Below are 15,527 nucleotides of genomic sequence, written 5' to 3'. Positions count from 1 at the left end.
TCTCTACTTAGAAAACAACCAGGAAAACAAACAAACAAACAAAAATAGAAATAAAAAATTCAGAATTAAAGAAAAGACATTTAAAAAAATCACAAGAATCATACACACACATATATACAAAAACACACAGACACACACATACAATCATGAACAAACACCCATTAAATACAAAATGGAAAATCATACTATGCAAGCCAAGTACCAGTAGAATAAAAAACATTCATCCACATCAGCATGAGGGTCTAAAGTTGACAGAGAGGGTTACCAACCCACAGTCAAAAACCCAATTTTTTTTTTTTCTAAAAGAACTGCTTGGACAAAATTGGAGAAGAGACTGAAAGAAAAGTGTTCAAGTGACCTAATCAACTTGGGATTCATCTCATGAGGATGGGGGTGGAGGACATCAAGGCCCATCATTATTACTGATGCTATGATGTGCTTACAGACAGGAGCCAAGACTCCTTTCAAGACAGGGATCTCCTTTGACGGACCCTACCAGCAGCTGACTAGACTAAAGTTGGGGACCCCTATAGTTTAGTTAGAGGAAGCATTAAATAAATTGCATACAAGAGTGACCCCATGGAGAGACCAGCAGTCTCAACTAACCCTGACCACTAGAAGCTCCCAGAGACTAAGCCATCATCATGCATGGGGTTGTCCAAGGCCTTAGTGGGAGAAGATGTGCCTAATTCTGAACAGACTCAAGGCCCCAGAGAAGGGGGATAACAGGTAGGAGGGAGGAGCAGGGAGAGGTAACAAGAGGGAGAAGCAATGTGATGAAAAACTGTGGGAAGGGAGACCTGGAGGTGGACAGTGACTGGAATATATATATATATATATATATATATATATATATATATATATATATATATATATATATATATATATTACATATTACAGCGGCTTAAGAGATTCCACTGAAGGAGAATACGTATATGTGTGTGTGTGTGTGTGTGTGTGTGTGTGTGTATATGTGTGTGTGTTTGTGTGTAAAATAAATGAAAGAAAAAAACAAAAAAAAGAAAACAAACAAACAAACAAACAAAACTTACTGCTGGGCATAGAGCTTACCCTTAAATTTAGTTTATATACCCCATAACTCTCCATTGGAATAAACTGATTCATTTCTTTGCAAGTAGTTACCAATACACAAAACTTCTTGGTTAGGAAATAGGAGCTCGAATAAAGCTTCCTGTCTCAGTTTTAGTACCCATTCTGGCCCAGACCTGAGCATGCTGCCACAGTCTCTCTGATATATATACATATATGTGAAAGACATGGTTTCTTTGGTTTCAGTCCTTTCCTTTGCTTCTTAAAGTTTTTTCTTTTTAAATAGAAGCAGAACACTAGACCAAGACATATGGGAAACTTAATTAACATATCTAATAAAAATTTCTTTTATTATGAAGTAAAAATAGCAAAATAGAGTTGCCTTCCAGAGAGTTCAACTGCCAGCTTAAGAGATGCTGCTGAAGGAGAAAAGTGGTTCTGGAAAAGGAGGGAAAAGAGGTGCAGCCTCCTGGAGTGACTTTACTGATAAGAAGGCTCAGGGTTCTAAAGGTGGTGGCAGTTCAGTAAAGGTCAGACACATTCTATGTGAAAAATATGGGAAAATCATGGAAGCCATGGAAAAGTTAAAGGCTGGGATGAGATTCAGTGAAGTGGCCACACCATACAGTGAAGAAAAAGCCAGACAGGGGGTGACTTGGGTTGGATGATCAGAGGATCCATAGTGGGGCCATTTCAAGAAGCAGCATTTGCCTTGCCTGTAAGTAGGATGAATAAACCTGTATTTAAAGATCCACTAGTTAAGACAAAATAATATCTCTCTATATACTTATTTATTTAATTGTTTGTTTGTTTGTTTAGTGTGTGTATGTGCCATGGCAAGTGTATGGAGGTCAGAGGAGCTGGATCTCTTTCCCCCATGTAGATCCTGGGAATCAAACTCAGGTCCACGGTCTTGGCAGCAAGTTGGTCACAGAGCCATCTAGATAGTACTTTGTATCTATATTTAAATTTTTTTGAACTGCTGTTTTTAATACATAAAAATATAAAATGAATAATAAAGCATCATACTGCTTCAAAAATGGCAAAATAATTGCAGAGTGTATATAATAAGTAAGTTTCTATTCAGTGAATCACAGGAATAATTAATATATTTCTGAATAACAGATGTTACTTGTCAGTAAATAAAACCTTTTTGTGGATAAATATACATTGTACAGGTATTGGAATTTATTTTGAAAATTTATTATTTTCAAACATTATCTGGCACAATCTTCACATTGATATACTTGTGAAATAATACAGTTGCACACATGTTTTAAATTCATTATCATTTTGTTTTCCAATATTCTAAAGTAATTGCTCACTCAGTTCTATTAAATTGTTATAGGAAGTAACTAAAGAAAGTTTTACAGTGGTGTAATTATCTTCATCAAATAAATGCAGCCAGACTAGAATAAAATAATTTTTCATAGCCAATCTTTGTGAGATATTTTTATATAAGTGTGTCATATATTTAGCTTTCCAAAGTAAATACTATAAGATTGAGTTCTTATGGAGTACAAAAATATAGAAAGCAAAATATATAAATGAAGAAATACAATGAAATCAAACCCATGTTTTCAGTTTTAAAACCAACCATCATTGTAGAAGAAAGAGTTAGATCATATTTCTCTTTGCAGCTGAAAAGTTATATGGGTTATTTTTATATGGAATGAACATTTTTATTTGCTTAACTTTCTATTACTTCATTTTATAATAAAAATTCTCACATGAAAATGTCCAATATTTTTCTTATTCAACTCTCACGTATTACATCCTGACAACAGTTTGCCCTCCTTCCACTCCTCCAAGTTTCTTCCCCACCTCCCCTCTCCTTTAGATTTATACCTTCTCAGTTTCCCTTCAGAGAAGAGCAGACCTCCCAGAGATATCAATTGAAAACAGCATAACATGTTACAATAAGACTACATACATTACCTCATGTCAAGGCTGGAAGGGAAAACCCTGTAGAAGGAAAAGTAAAGGAGGCAAAAGAGTTAGGACAGCCCCAGGTCCCACTGTCCACAGGAAGACCAATCTATACAACTATAACACTTGCAGAAGGCCTAGGTCAGACTCAGGCAGGATCTGGGTTTGTTGGTTCACTCTCTCTGGCCCATATGAGTTATCATTAGTTTTGTACGTAAGTAAGTATAGGGATGGTCACCAACCTCTTTAAAGTACAAAAATATATCCAAAAGATGAAACTCATAAGAAACATTCAGGATTTTTTTTTAAACTATTCAGGTTGGGTTGCTATTTTTGCCTCTTAATAGGTACTGAAATTTTCTTATTTTTATTCAGATTGGGTTAATAGTAGTCATAAAGTATAATAGATAAAGTCCAAATAGAAAATGTTTGATTTCATGAATACTTTACCTGAAAACTTAATAGTATAAATTGGTTATAAGCTACATGACATTCATCATCACCAATTTTAAATGCTTTTTGAACTATTTCTAGTTTTACTAACATTTTTATAAATACAACTTTTATATATTGAAATTCAGTTTATATATAATTAAAACAATTTTTAATAGTAAAAAGTTTATTAAGTAACAGTTTTTATTTTGTTCAGATATGTTTTGACTGATTATATGTAAGTAATAAATTTTTAATTAATTCTAATTATCCTTGAAGATCTTATGTCATATAATCATAATGGCACAAATTAATATCATATATCGTAACTGCAATTCATTAAGAAAAACTTTAACTATTTTAGTTTGCATTGTTAAATCATTCTCGGTATGACTGAAAAAGACTATTTGATAGGTGACTTGAATGACATCATTCCTAATTAAACTGCTCTACTGAACAAAGAAACTGAGCATGAGCATCTCAAGAGCAAGGATGGGAAGAATGATGATTTATCATAGCATAATCAAAAGGGAAATCTATCCCTGCCAAGAAAAAGAGAATTATGCGAATTGCTATTAGTAGGAATGAGGTTAAGTTTGACAAATATGGTTCATTACTTCTAGCTAATTCTGAGAAAATTTGAACCTCATCTTCTATAATAGCACCTGCAATTCTGATTACATGTGCATGCATATCAAAACAGATCCAAGTATCATGTCGTAGAAAAGAAGTAGCTTAGTAGACACATTTAGCTTATCTGTATGTGTTAGAGACTTGAAGGGGCTTTATTTTTGCACATCATTTATTTATAATACTATCAGATAATTGTTACAAAAATACTTTATGCAGTTAAAATGCCTCAGAAATTATGAGACTGTGGTTTTTATAAGTGTATGCCTTTGAATCAAAATAATAACTTATGCAATAAAACCATTTTATTTTCATTATTTTTTCTAAAAACAAAACAAATTCATATAACAATGCTCTATTTCTCACAATCCCAGAATTCTCAACATCAATAGTGAAATATAACTATTATCTAATCCAATATATATACACAGACATCTAGGTTTTTATAATTTTATTAGTTATTTTATTCATTTGCATTTCAAATATTATCCTCCTTTCCAGTTCCCCTTCTCCAAGACCCTTATTCCCTCCCTTCATTGTTTCTATGAGGGTGCCCCCAGACCTACTCCTGCCTCAGGGTCCTTGCATTCCCTTATCCTGGGTCATCAAACCTCCTCCCATTGATGCCAGATAAAGCAGTCCTTTGCTACATATCTAGATGGAGCCATGGGTTTGCCACTCCCCATGTGTATATTCTTTGGTCATTTAGTTCCTGGGAGCTATGGGGTAATGAGATGGTTGATATCCTTGTTCTTCCAATGAGGTTGCAAATCCCTTCAGTTCCTACTGTCCTTTCACTAACTTCTTCATTGAAGTCCCTGTGCTCACTCTGATGTTTGGCTGCCCACACCCATACCTCTCTTCCTCAAGCTCTGGCAGAACATCTTAGAGGACCCAGCAATACCACTCTTGGAATATACCCAAAAGATCTTCCACCATGCCATAGGGGCACGTGTTCCACTATGTTTACATATTTGGCCTTATAGCAAGAAGCTGGCAACAACCCAGATGTCCTAAGACAGAAGAATAAATACAAAATATTAGGTTCATTTACACAATGGAATACTACTTAGCTATTAAGAAGGAGGACATCCTTAGTTTTGCAGGCAAATGTTTGGAACTAGAAATATCCTGATATGGTAACTCAGACCCAGAAGGACATGCATGGTTGAACTCACTAATAAGTGCATATTAACCACATCATCTAGAAGGTTGAGAATACTCTAGATACAGTTTACAAACTCAAAATGTCTAAAACCTGAAGGGCCCAAGTGCACATGTTTCCATCCCTCTTGGGAGGGAGAAGAAAGCAACTAGAACAAGGAAGAAAGGGATCTGGAGGAAATAGGGATGTAGTGGGAGAAAGGAAGACATGATCTCTTCTTGGGTGGAGGAAAAGATTGAAGCCTTGAGGGCCACCATAAAGAATGGAAACAGGCAACCTTGGAAGGTAGGAGGTTGGGAGGACACTCCAGAATGTACCAGAGACCTGGGAGGGGAGAGACTCTCTAGATTCAAAGTGAGTGATTCTAAATAAAATGCTCTACAAGGGGTAGGGGGAGAAGGAACTTGTAAAGACCACATCTAGAAAAATGACAAGGCATTAAGTGAGTAATTTTGTTGCCAACCTGCAATCAAAACTCTGACACATAATTGTTCCTGTCTCAAAAAAACTGCAAGTATGGAAATGAAGAAGAGCCTAAGGAAAAGGTCTAGAGAAAGGCCCCAAATGGTATCCAGTTCAAGGGGAGTCCTCAAGGTCTGACACCATTACTGAGGCTATAGAGCACTCACCAAAAGGGAACTATCAGGACTGCCCTCTCAAATATCCAACAGCAGTCAAGGCACTGAGGTGGAGAGGGTGACTGGGAGTGGGAGCACCTTTATGGAAGCAAGTGTAGAAGGAGGGGTAATGGGAGGAGGAATAACATTGAAATGTAAATGCAAAATTTTTCAATAAAGTAAAAAAAAAAAAATAGAGGAAGATATTTGCACACAACCAAGGAACATAAGCTGCTGACCCTATGGTTAAATTAGGGAAAAGCTGGAAAAAGCTGAGGAGAAGGGTGGCCCTGTAAGAGGAACAGCAATCTCAATTAACCTGTATCCCTAAGGTTTCTCAGACACTGGATCACCAATCAGGCAGCATACACCAGTTAATATGAGGCCCCAAACAGATATACAGCAGAGGACACTGGGAATTGGGTTCAGTCAGAGAAGATGCACCTAACCCTCTAGAGACAGGAGACCCAAGGGAGTTTGGAGGACTGATGGAGTAGGGTGGGGACATCCTGGTGGAGACAGGGAGGGCTGGAGGTATTAGTTATGGGATGTGGAACAATATGAGGGTGCATCAAGAGGGCAATAATGTCTAGAGTGTAAAAAAAAAAAAGAAAAAATATCAACAATAAAGAAGTGTTTCAGTTTTTCTTAGTGATTTAGAGGCATGACAACTTGAATATTACTCTAAAGCTATTTTGTAGATTTGCTAGCCAATTACTTATGATAGTTCTCCTCAGACATTGATATTGTACAGCATGATTAAAGTACATGAATATTACTGTGTTTGGATATATTCTCCTTCTCCTTCTGTGTGCTTCTGTGGGAGGTGATGGGTTAACATTTAAAAAAATACTTGATTAAATATTTTATTTTTCCTCATTCTTAATAGTTCAATAGTGTTACATTGGAGATATTAAGAATGAAGGTATCATTTGTTTTGCAGGCAAATTGAAGGAACTAGAAGATAACAGGAGTGAGGAACTCAGACACAAAAGGACATGCATCTCGCATGTTTTCCCCCCAAGAGGACCAATAAACAGCTGAGTCAGATGCAGATACACCCTACTAGTGGACAGAAAACTGGTACCCTTGTGATTGATGATGGGGACAACTGGAAGAAGCCAAGAAGGGCAGCCCCAGGGGAAGACCAAGCAGTTTGAACTAAACTGGACTCCCCAGATCTCTGAGACACTGAGCTAACAACCAAGCAGCATGCATCAGCTAATATGAGCCCCCAGCACTTATACAGAAGAAGTCTGCCTGGTCTGGCCTCAGTGAGAGAAGATGCACCTAACTCTGGAGAGACATGAGTCCTTAGGGAGTAGGGAGGTTTGGTGAAGTATATGTGGTGGTTGGGGACATCCTCTTAGTGACAGGGGTGGAAAAGTAGAAGGAGATATAGGGTGAGGAGAGTTCAGGGAATAGACCACAAGAGAAATGAAGACTGGGCTGTAAAAAGGGCTTAAAGAATGAATGAAAAAGTGATTATTTTATTTTGACACTGTTTTTTTTAAACATACCAAGTGAATGGATTCTATTATTAAACTATTGTAGATGCTATATCAATGAGTCTTCCTTATTTTTTTATTATTACAGATCTATATTTAAACTTAACAATTGTATGCATGCAGTAACTTAGTACTCATTGAAATTTGCCATATTGTATCATGAAATTCCATTTGTATCACACACATAACAATAATACAATTATATTATTAGAATAAAGGAAATCAAATCTTCTCACATGGTTACAACTAGAATTTTATTGCCTTTTATTTCTTCACTCCCATGTCTACTAGATGTTATTTGTTTTCATAGAGGTCAATTCATTGAACTGAGTTTCAAATTCTTTCTTTACCAGCCAATGGTAGGGGAATATATATATATATATATATATATGCTGTTTTGAACCCTCAGGATAAATCTCAGTTATTCAGATGTTGCAAGAAATGTGATTTTCGTTGAATTTAGTCTAAGGAATGTTATTTCCTTTGAATGTGTAAGTGGTAAAATATTCTGTCGTTTTGAGTTATTTTATCTCTGGATAGTACAGTATCTCTTCCAGCAATCCTACAAATCAGTAATTTGATCAAAGTGGACCCGTTTCAATAGAGTTATTTCTCTCTTATCCATAAAAAAATCTTGTAGCAGCCCCAAGGTAATATAAACTGGCTCCTGAGCGTACCCCTAACAACAGTCTTTTAATTAATTTACTTTTATCCTGTAGATGTAGGACATGGATGTAGCACTGGACTGTACACAGAGTTTTGATGTTTTGAAATGTAGACATTAATAAGTAACCTAAGATGTATTTTCCATTTGGAAAAGTTATTATATCAAATCTATTCCCTAATTTAATAATTCTGATAATAAATGGAGATCAATGAATGATAATTATTTAGTTGATTTAACATAAAATACTCACATCAGAGTATAACCAATATAAAATACTCAGTTTCAGCTTGTAAGACTATCTCCCTGAGGTGTCAGAAGATCTATTTGTTTTCTAGGAAGATAGATGAAACTCATAAAGAGTATTGTGAACTCATAGTGTCATTGTCATTGTCATGTATAATATCTAACAGTTGGCCTTTTCTTCTGTTCTGTAGATTCATTTCATTTTACTACAACTCAGTGTAGACTTCAAAATCAAGTCATTTTATATACTTGCAAATGTATGAGCTATTTTTTTACCAGAGACCATAGCTCATTAACCTACCAACTTACTTTTACATAATAGAAGTTGTTAAAATTGTTACTTCTAAACTGGTACACATCATATGCTTCAAGTACTATGAGACTTGTGCTTAGTAAAACATATATGATATCTACCTGTGTACTAGCTGGTTTATTGTGTTAACAAGACACAAGATAGATATAATCACAGAGAAAGGAACTTTCATTTGAGGAAATGCCTCCATGAGATCAAGCTATAAAGCATTATCAACTAGTGATCAAGATGTTTGTTGAGCCACTGCATCAGCTCCTGCTTCCTGACCTGCTTTAGTTCCAGTAACTTCCCTTGGTGATATATAGAAATATGCAGTGTAAGCTGAATAGAAACCTTTTCTCTCCATCTTGATTCTTGGTCATAATGATTGTGCAGGAATAGAAACTCTGACTAAAACAACCTGCTTTTCCAAATTACTTTCATTTTGCACTTATCACCTAAAACACTAGAAAGTTACAGGTTTATTGGCAAACTTTAGCTGCTGACTGACTCGTATAAGGTTCAAGGAAATTTCATGAAAGTTAGCAATTTTTGCACTATAGCAACAACATGGGATAAGGCCAAAACTAATCTCTACCTGACATGCTATTATTGTTTGCAGTTTTATCCTGACCTATATTGTTTTGTTATATTTTTTCTTATCCTGTAAATATTTTCTTGATATGGCACTTGAATATACAAGATTCTATCAGAGACTACTTCTAGAATACTTGGCTTAAGCAATGCCTGCCAGTAGGACACAGAAGTATATCCCTAGAGATGTGATTTTTGAAGGGTAATATCTAATAACTCACTTGAAGAGTAATGTTTGACAGTAATATTATGAAATAATTTCTAATACTTTAGCTATGCTGGACTTGAAAGGAATGAATTAAGAAGGGGTTCCGCTAGCCTGTGCAGTCCCATGACTCAGAGTAACAGGAGAGATTATACGCATAGCAAAAGTGGAGCTTCTGCCATTGATGTGTGATCATGATTAATGGACTTGAGAGAATGAGAAGCTCAGGTCTATTAATCAACAATTGGGGCAACTTATGGAAATTAGGACAGTTCTATACCAACTTATTTCAAGAACACTAAATTCTACAGTTTGTAGGTTGGGAATTTCCAAATAGCATTTAATTGCAGAACATAGTACAAACTAAAAGAACAGTAAAGAACATCTGCTAATCTGGAGTTACTCAAATGGAAGTAACAGTAATGAGGCATAATTTTTTTCAATTTGGTTATATAATGCTAAATAAAAACAAACAAACAAACAAACAACCAAACAGCAACAATCAGAACCCTTGAATTACTTGTGTGTCTTTCCTCAGAAGTACTTATTGATCCTGAAGCAGTGGAAACTGGCAGAATGGGGCCAATAACTGATTATGCCTACAGTCTCATGAATAATCTTCTCTATTCAGGGTATCTGACAATTTATACTTTGAGTGTTAAGGAGAGTCACATGTATACAGTGTTCAATCACCAGGAAAAACCACACAAGTTGGGCCAGACTCACAAGGTGGACAAATCACATGTGACAAAGCATATTTTTCCATAAAGACAATGACAATAACAAATAAAAAACAATTACAATAAACAATATATATTTATAATGAATAATCAAAAGCAAATTTACTCCTATCTGTTACACCAGAAGGGGGTCACAGAGCCATATTCCAAGAACAATTTCATGATTTTGAAGAAATTAACGCCATAAGTTCTTTGTCTCTTTTCTTTGAGATTTCTCACAATCATTCAGAATTTTTATATAACTCAATATGTGGCAGCCCTTTGTTTAAAGGTCAGGAAGAGACAAAAACTAATATGCTTTATAGCAAAGATGTTGTATCCATTTTAATGTCATCATATATGCATACAATGATATCAATAAATGCAGCCACAGATCAGTACAATACAAAACAAAATCAAACAAGTATGTAGTTTTCTAAAAGAAGAATTTGGAGAGATACAGAACATGCTAAATATATATGTGGATACTGGCAAGAACATAAGTGTATATAAATGTAAAATCTTTAAGTCATCTGGGTGTGCTCATTCAGATTTTTGCTCATCTGTGTATATGTCTTAATTTAATAATTAAATAATAGATTTTGGTAGTATTTGATTATTTTTACATAATAAGGTTTCAACATTCTGGTAAGCTCTTTACAGCAGAGTATGACAAACTCAAACAATACTAGCTGAAAATTTCCATCGTTATGTTCAACATTTAATGAAGGGAACCTTTAGAATAGCATTATAGAATCAGATAGAGAACTTGAATGCACTGAAATAGAAGGAAAGATATAAGAACACATTGTGTTCCTAGCAAAAGGCTAGTATGACACTTTCTTCACTATGACTACCAAGACACATGAGGGAGAAAAGCAATCAAATTACATTAGGAGTTCAGTAGCCCATCACAGACAAGTGATAAAGTTAAAAGGTATCATTTCAAAGCTTAGTTCCCACATGCTACTGATGACAATACAGTATTTACACAATAGAAGCCAGCAAAACATCATTCAATCACAAGAGATGTAGGACATACAATTATTTCTATGGGAACCTACTATAAATGCAGTCAGAGATTTCTGATATGAATTATAATATTTAAAATTATTATTAAATTGTCAATATAGACTTTATGATTTGCTGTTTATGTTATTAGTAGAAATTTTTTAGTAATTATACTTTCTTTTTGAAAATTAATTATTTATATTAAACACTGCCCTCTCTCAATCCCATCCTCCCAGAGACTCTCTCCAATCTCCCATTTCTTATTCCTATGAGAATGGGACCTCCTAGGTATCCCAGATTACTGGCACATCAAGTCTATGTTAGGGTAGTCACATTCTCTTTCACTGAGGCCAGATAAGGTAGCCTTGTTGGGGAGCATATTCAACCAACAGGCAACAACTTTAGAGATAGCTCCTCTCCAAAGTTTTGGGGGTCCTACATGAATAAAGGACTGCATACTTGCTATTTACATGTGTGGAGCTTAAATCCACTCCAAGTATGAATTTTTGGTTGTTGGTTCAGACTCCAGATTAATTGACCCCTGTGAAGCTCCTATTCCCTTTGGGTCCCTCAATTCTTACCCCAACTCTTCCATTAGAGTCTCTGAGCTCTATCCACTGTTTGATTGTAGGTCGATGCAGCTGTTTCAGTCAGCTGTTGGGTCGAGGCTCTCAGTTGACAGTTATACTAGGCTGTTAGGAGGGCTTGGTGATTGATTGCCTGTGAGCTGGGTCTCATGTTGGACCTGTTACTGCTTGACCATTACCTCAGTCTCTGCTCCAATTTCTATCCCTACCTTTCCTGTAGACAAGAAAATTTTTGGGTCAAAAGTTTTGTGGATTGATTGCTGCCTCTATCTCTCCAATGGGGGGGTTCCTAATTGGCTAACTTGAGATAACATCTGCAGGTTCTATATCCCATGGCTATGTCATCTACATTGATTCTTGGAAGCTAGTCTTGTCCTATGTTTCAGTCGGTTCTTCCAAATGCTCTCTTCACCTCTCGCTCACCATCTACAGGTTACCATTCATTCTTCTGACCCTCTAGCCCTCTCTCCTGTCCCTCCCCACACCTGAACCAGAACCATCCCCCATTTTCCTCCTATTACCTCTATCCCAAAGTTCCCTCTCTGGATTTGCCTACTATTACTCTTATCCCCCCTTCAAAGTGAGAGTCAAGCCTCACTTGGACCTTCTTTCATGTTTATCTTTCTTGGGTCTGTTGAGTATTGCCTGGGTTTCCTGTACTTTATGACTTGAGTATATAGCATACATGTCCTTTTGAAGATCTCTTAGAATTTGGAGCCCAGCTCCCCTAGCCCCAGGGCTCTCAGTGAGCAATATACATAACAACGTTTGCTCAGTGAATTGTCATTAATGATTTGGCACCAAGATTCAATGCCCTAACGTCAGATTGGAAATCTCTGAGCAGACTGAAAGCAGTGATAGATTAGCTCAGTGAATGTTGTGTCTGGAAGACTTAAATCGGGAGAAGAACACTAACTCTGGAGGTGTCTTAAGCAGGGCTGGGGTTCTGGCTTCCTGAGGTCTGGGACCCAGCTGTGGGTGATATCTGAATTTTAAAGATTTAAATAATGTTAAGACTGTAAAAGATGAAGGGGGAAATATTGAGATTGGACTAAATGTATTTTTGCATTAGGATGTATTAATGAATTTCTGTTTACAGTGAAGGAAGTGCAGTAATTTTCATGATAAATGCCAACTTACAGATGCCAGTGTTTGAATGCTTGCACTGCAGTTTGGCGGTGGAGTTTGGGAATGTTTACATTTGTTTCACAAAAAAAAAAAAAAAAAAAAAAAAAAAAAAAAAAAAAAAAAAAAAAAAAGTTGCATTACTAGGGGCAGGTGTCGGCTGCTTTAAGTCTTGACACACCTCCAGGTAGAAATCTCAGTTTTGGTTTTGTTATTCATGACACAATCTCTTATCTTCCTTTTCCTTATCCCTTGTCTTCCACTTGCTACTGTGCCTCTTCACTATGATAACTGTTGTCACACCAGAACCATAAGTCAAAATCAACTCTTATTCTTTAGTTGGCTTTAGTTATTACATTTGATCACGGGAGCAGACAAGTAACTGATACATCATTTCTTCTCATTTCCTTTATCTCATCAACTTCGAGTATAAAAATATGTGACTAGAAGCAGCAACTTTGATATTGATATTAATGCCTTAAAGCCAATGAATAAGTCATTTTCTATCTGCCAGTCATTTGATACAGTATTCAGACTATAGTGGTTACTGCTGTGTACTTCTCTGCACAACGTCCTATCCAACTTACAAAGGGTAAGGTACCATGTTCTTCTTGATTTATGAATTTGACTTCACTCTTTAAGGGTATAATAAATTCAAAAGACATTCATAACATTTTATTGCCACTGACTTATTTCTTTGTTGCTTGGCATCATTTAAATGTAATACTTGAATAAGAAAGTAAATAAACACATAGGGTCAAAATCATTACATTAAATATTTAGGTCACGTAGAAAATTGTCAGCAGCTTGAGAAAGTCCATAACCTAAAGTACAACTAAACATAAATATATTAGCAAATAAAACTGCATTATGAATTATTCTTCCAACATTATGGCTTAAAACAGAAGTTTTTCATTAAACTAAAAGAAAGACTGCATGTAAATGAATTTCAATCTAGCATTATGGTTGCGCTGGTAAGAGATCACATCCAAACACCTACACCTGTACAATAAGGACCTATCTTTATCTCAGGAATCAGGCAAGCAGATATCTGAGCACGAGGCCATGTTGGTATAGAATACCTTTCATGCAAAGAAACACTTAGGCGCAATTATACAGCATGGTTCCTGTAAGCCAAGTTTAGGTCCAGGCATGGTGGGTTATGCCTTTAGTCCTAGAACTTAGGAGAAAAAACAAGCAGATCTCTCTGGTTTCCAGTCAGTGAGGTGGGAGTCAGGAAGTGAGTGTAATAGAGTTAAGTTCTTTCATGAGTTCATGCACTTCAGTGTTGGTCAGGACAGGCATTTGAAGCTAGAGAATAAGGAGTCAGAATATTAGAAAACAATTGCTAGAGGTAGTTTTAGGCCAAAGAAAGCAATTAAATCAGAATCTGAGAGTAGCCATATTGAATCAGTCAGCTTGGAGAGGAGTTTTGAGATAGCACAGCTGAGTTAAAGCAACAATCCAGAGTTCAGAAACAATCAGAAAGGGCGAGTTTATTCAGGAGTAAGGCTCTGAGACAACATTACTCCAGGGGAATAAATGTTACTTTTACAATTGTAAAACAGAAAGTCTGTCACATATTTATGTCAAATTGTTATGCCAATAGAATTTGCTAATTTAGAACCTTTATATAAAGTCAACCTTTACAGAGAAAGAAAAAAATGGATAAAACTATCTTTCCTTTGTAAGGCATTATCAATAACAAATAGCGTCTGGGTTACAGATGGCAACTTGTGTCTACTTCTCCTATTAGTCCTAACACAATGTGATTTAGAAATGTGCAAGTCCAGTACATGCTACCTCAGTCTTGATGAGTTTACATGTCAATACTGATGTATCAAGAAGATCTTGTTTCCTTGCATCCCTACTGGCTCTTAGATTATTTCTTTCATCTCTTAGTGGCATTTAGAATTTGTCTGTCTCCTCTTTGATGGAGTTCCATAAGTTCTGAAGGGAGATATTTGATAGATACTCAACTGAGTCTCACTGGGAATATAAACCACATTTAAAGACAGGACCGTTACTCTGTAGTAAGTAGACAACATAAAACAAACTCATTAGTATGTTTGAAAAGATTTGTTTTTTATTTATTTTTATTTTCATAATTATATTATAAAATGTAATATATGATTATATTATAAATTAAAAAGTTTTGCTATTTTTTGTATCATAATGCTCTATTGGGTCATTTCATTTTTAGGCTTACAAATCTTATAAATTATTATTTCTGCTTGTTTTTATGAGTTGTACATATAAATGAATGTGTTTGCTACAGGGTCCATAGCTACTATTTCTTATAGTTTTACATTACCTCTTTTTATTTGTGTTTATTTGTTTGCTTTTTCCTCTTCTGGTTTGTTTGTTTTATATTATTATTATTTTTATTATTATTATTATTATTATTATTATTATTACATTGACTTTCATGTGGGTTCCTCTTTGTTTTCTTATGAGAAACAAAAAGTGTGGATTTAGATGGGTAGGGAATTAGGGAATATCTAGAAAGCATAGGGGGAGAGGAAGGAAAACTGTAACAAGAATGCAGTATATGAAAAACAATCTACTTTAAATAAATGAAAACAAAAAAAATATTTGGAAGGCAGCTACACTATAGTGATAGCTATATCTTCAAAGTCACACATCTTAAATTAAATTTGAAATAAATTGAATTTAATTAGGGTGCATGTTCACTGGTAGGCGTGTATGTGCTGTTTTTTTTTTTTTCAATTTTATTGGATATTCTCTGTATT

The 15,527-nt window shown here is 35.4% G+C and overlaps 1 pseudogene across 1 annotated transcript; it reads left to right on the top strand.

Annotated features, from left to right (window-relative positions):
• Nucleotides 1–1,463: 1,463 nt before the first annotated feature.
• On the top strand, nt 1,464–1,822 carry LOC308422454 (peptidyl-prolyl cis-trans isomerase NIMA-interacting 4-like; annotated as a pseudogene). The gene has a single exon. The product of its transcript is annotated as a peptidyl-prolyl cis-trans isomerase NIMA-interacting 4-like (transcript).
• Nucleotides 1,823–15,527: the final 13,705 nt, after the last annotated feature.

This window comes from Micromys minutus (assembly GCF_963924665.1).
Source record: "Micromys minutus genome assembly, chromosome: 7".
Classification (NCBI taxonomy): Eukaryota; Metazoa; Chordata; class Mammalia; order Rodentia; family Muridae; genus Micromys; species Micromys minutus.
This window is presented reverse-complemented; position numbering and strand designations above follow the sequence as displayed.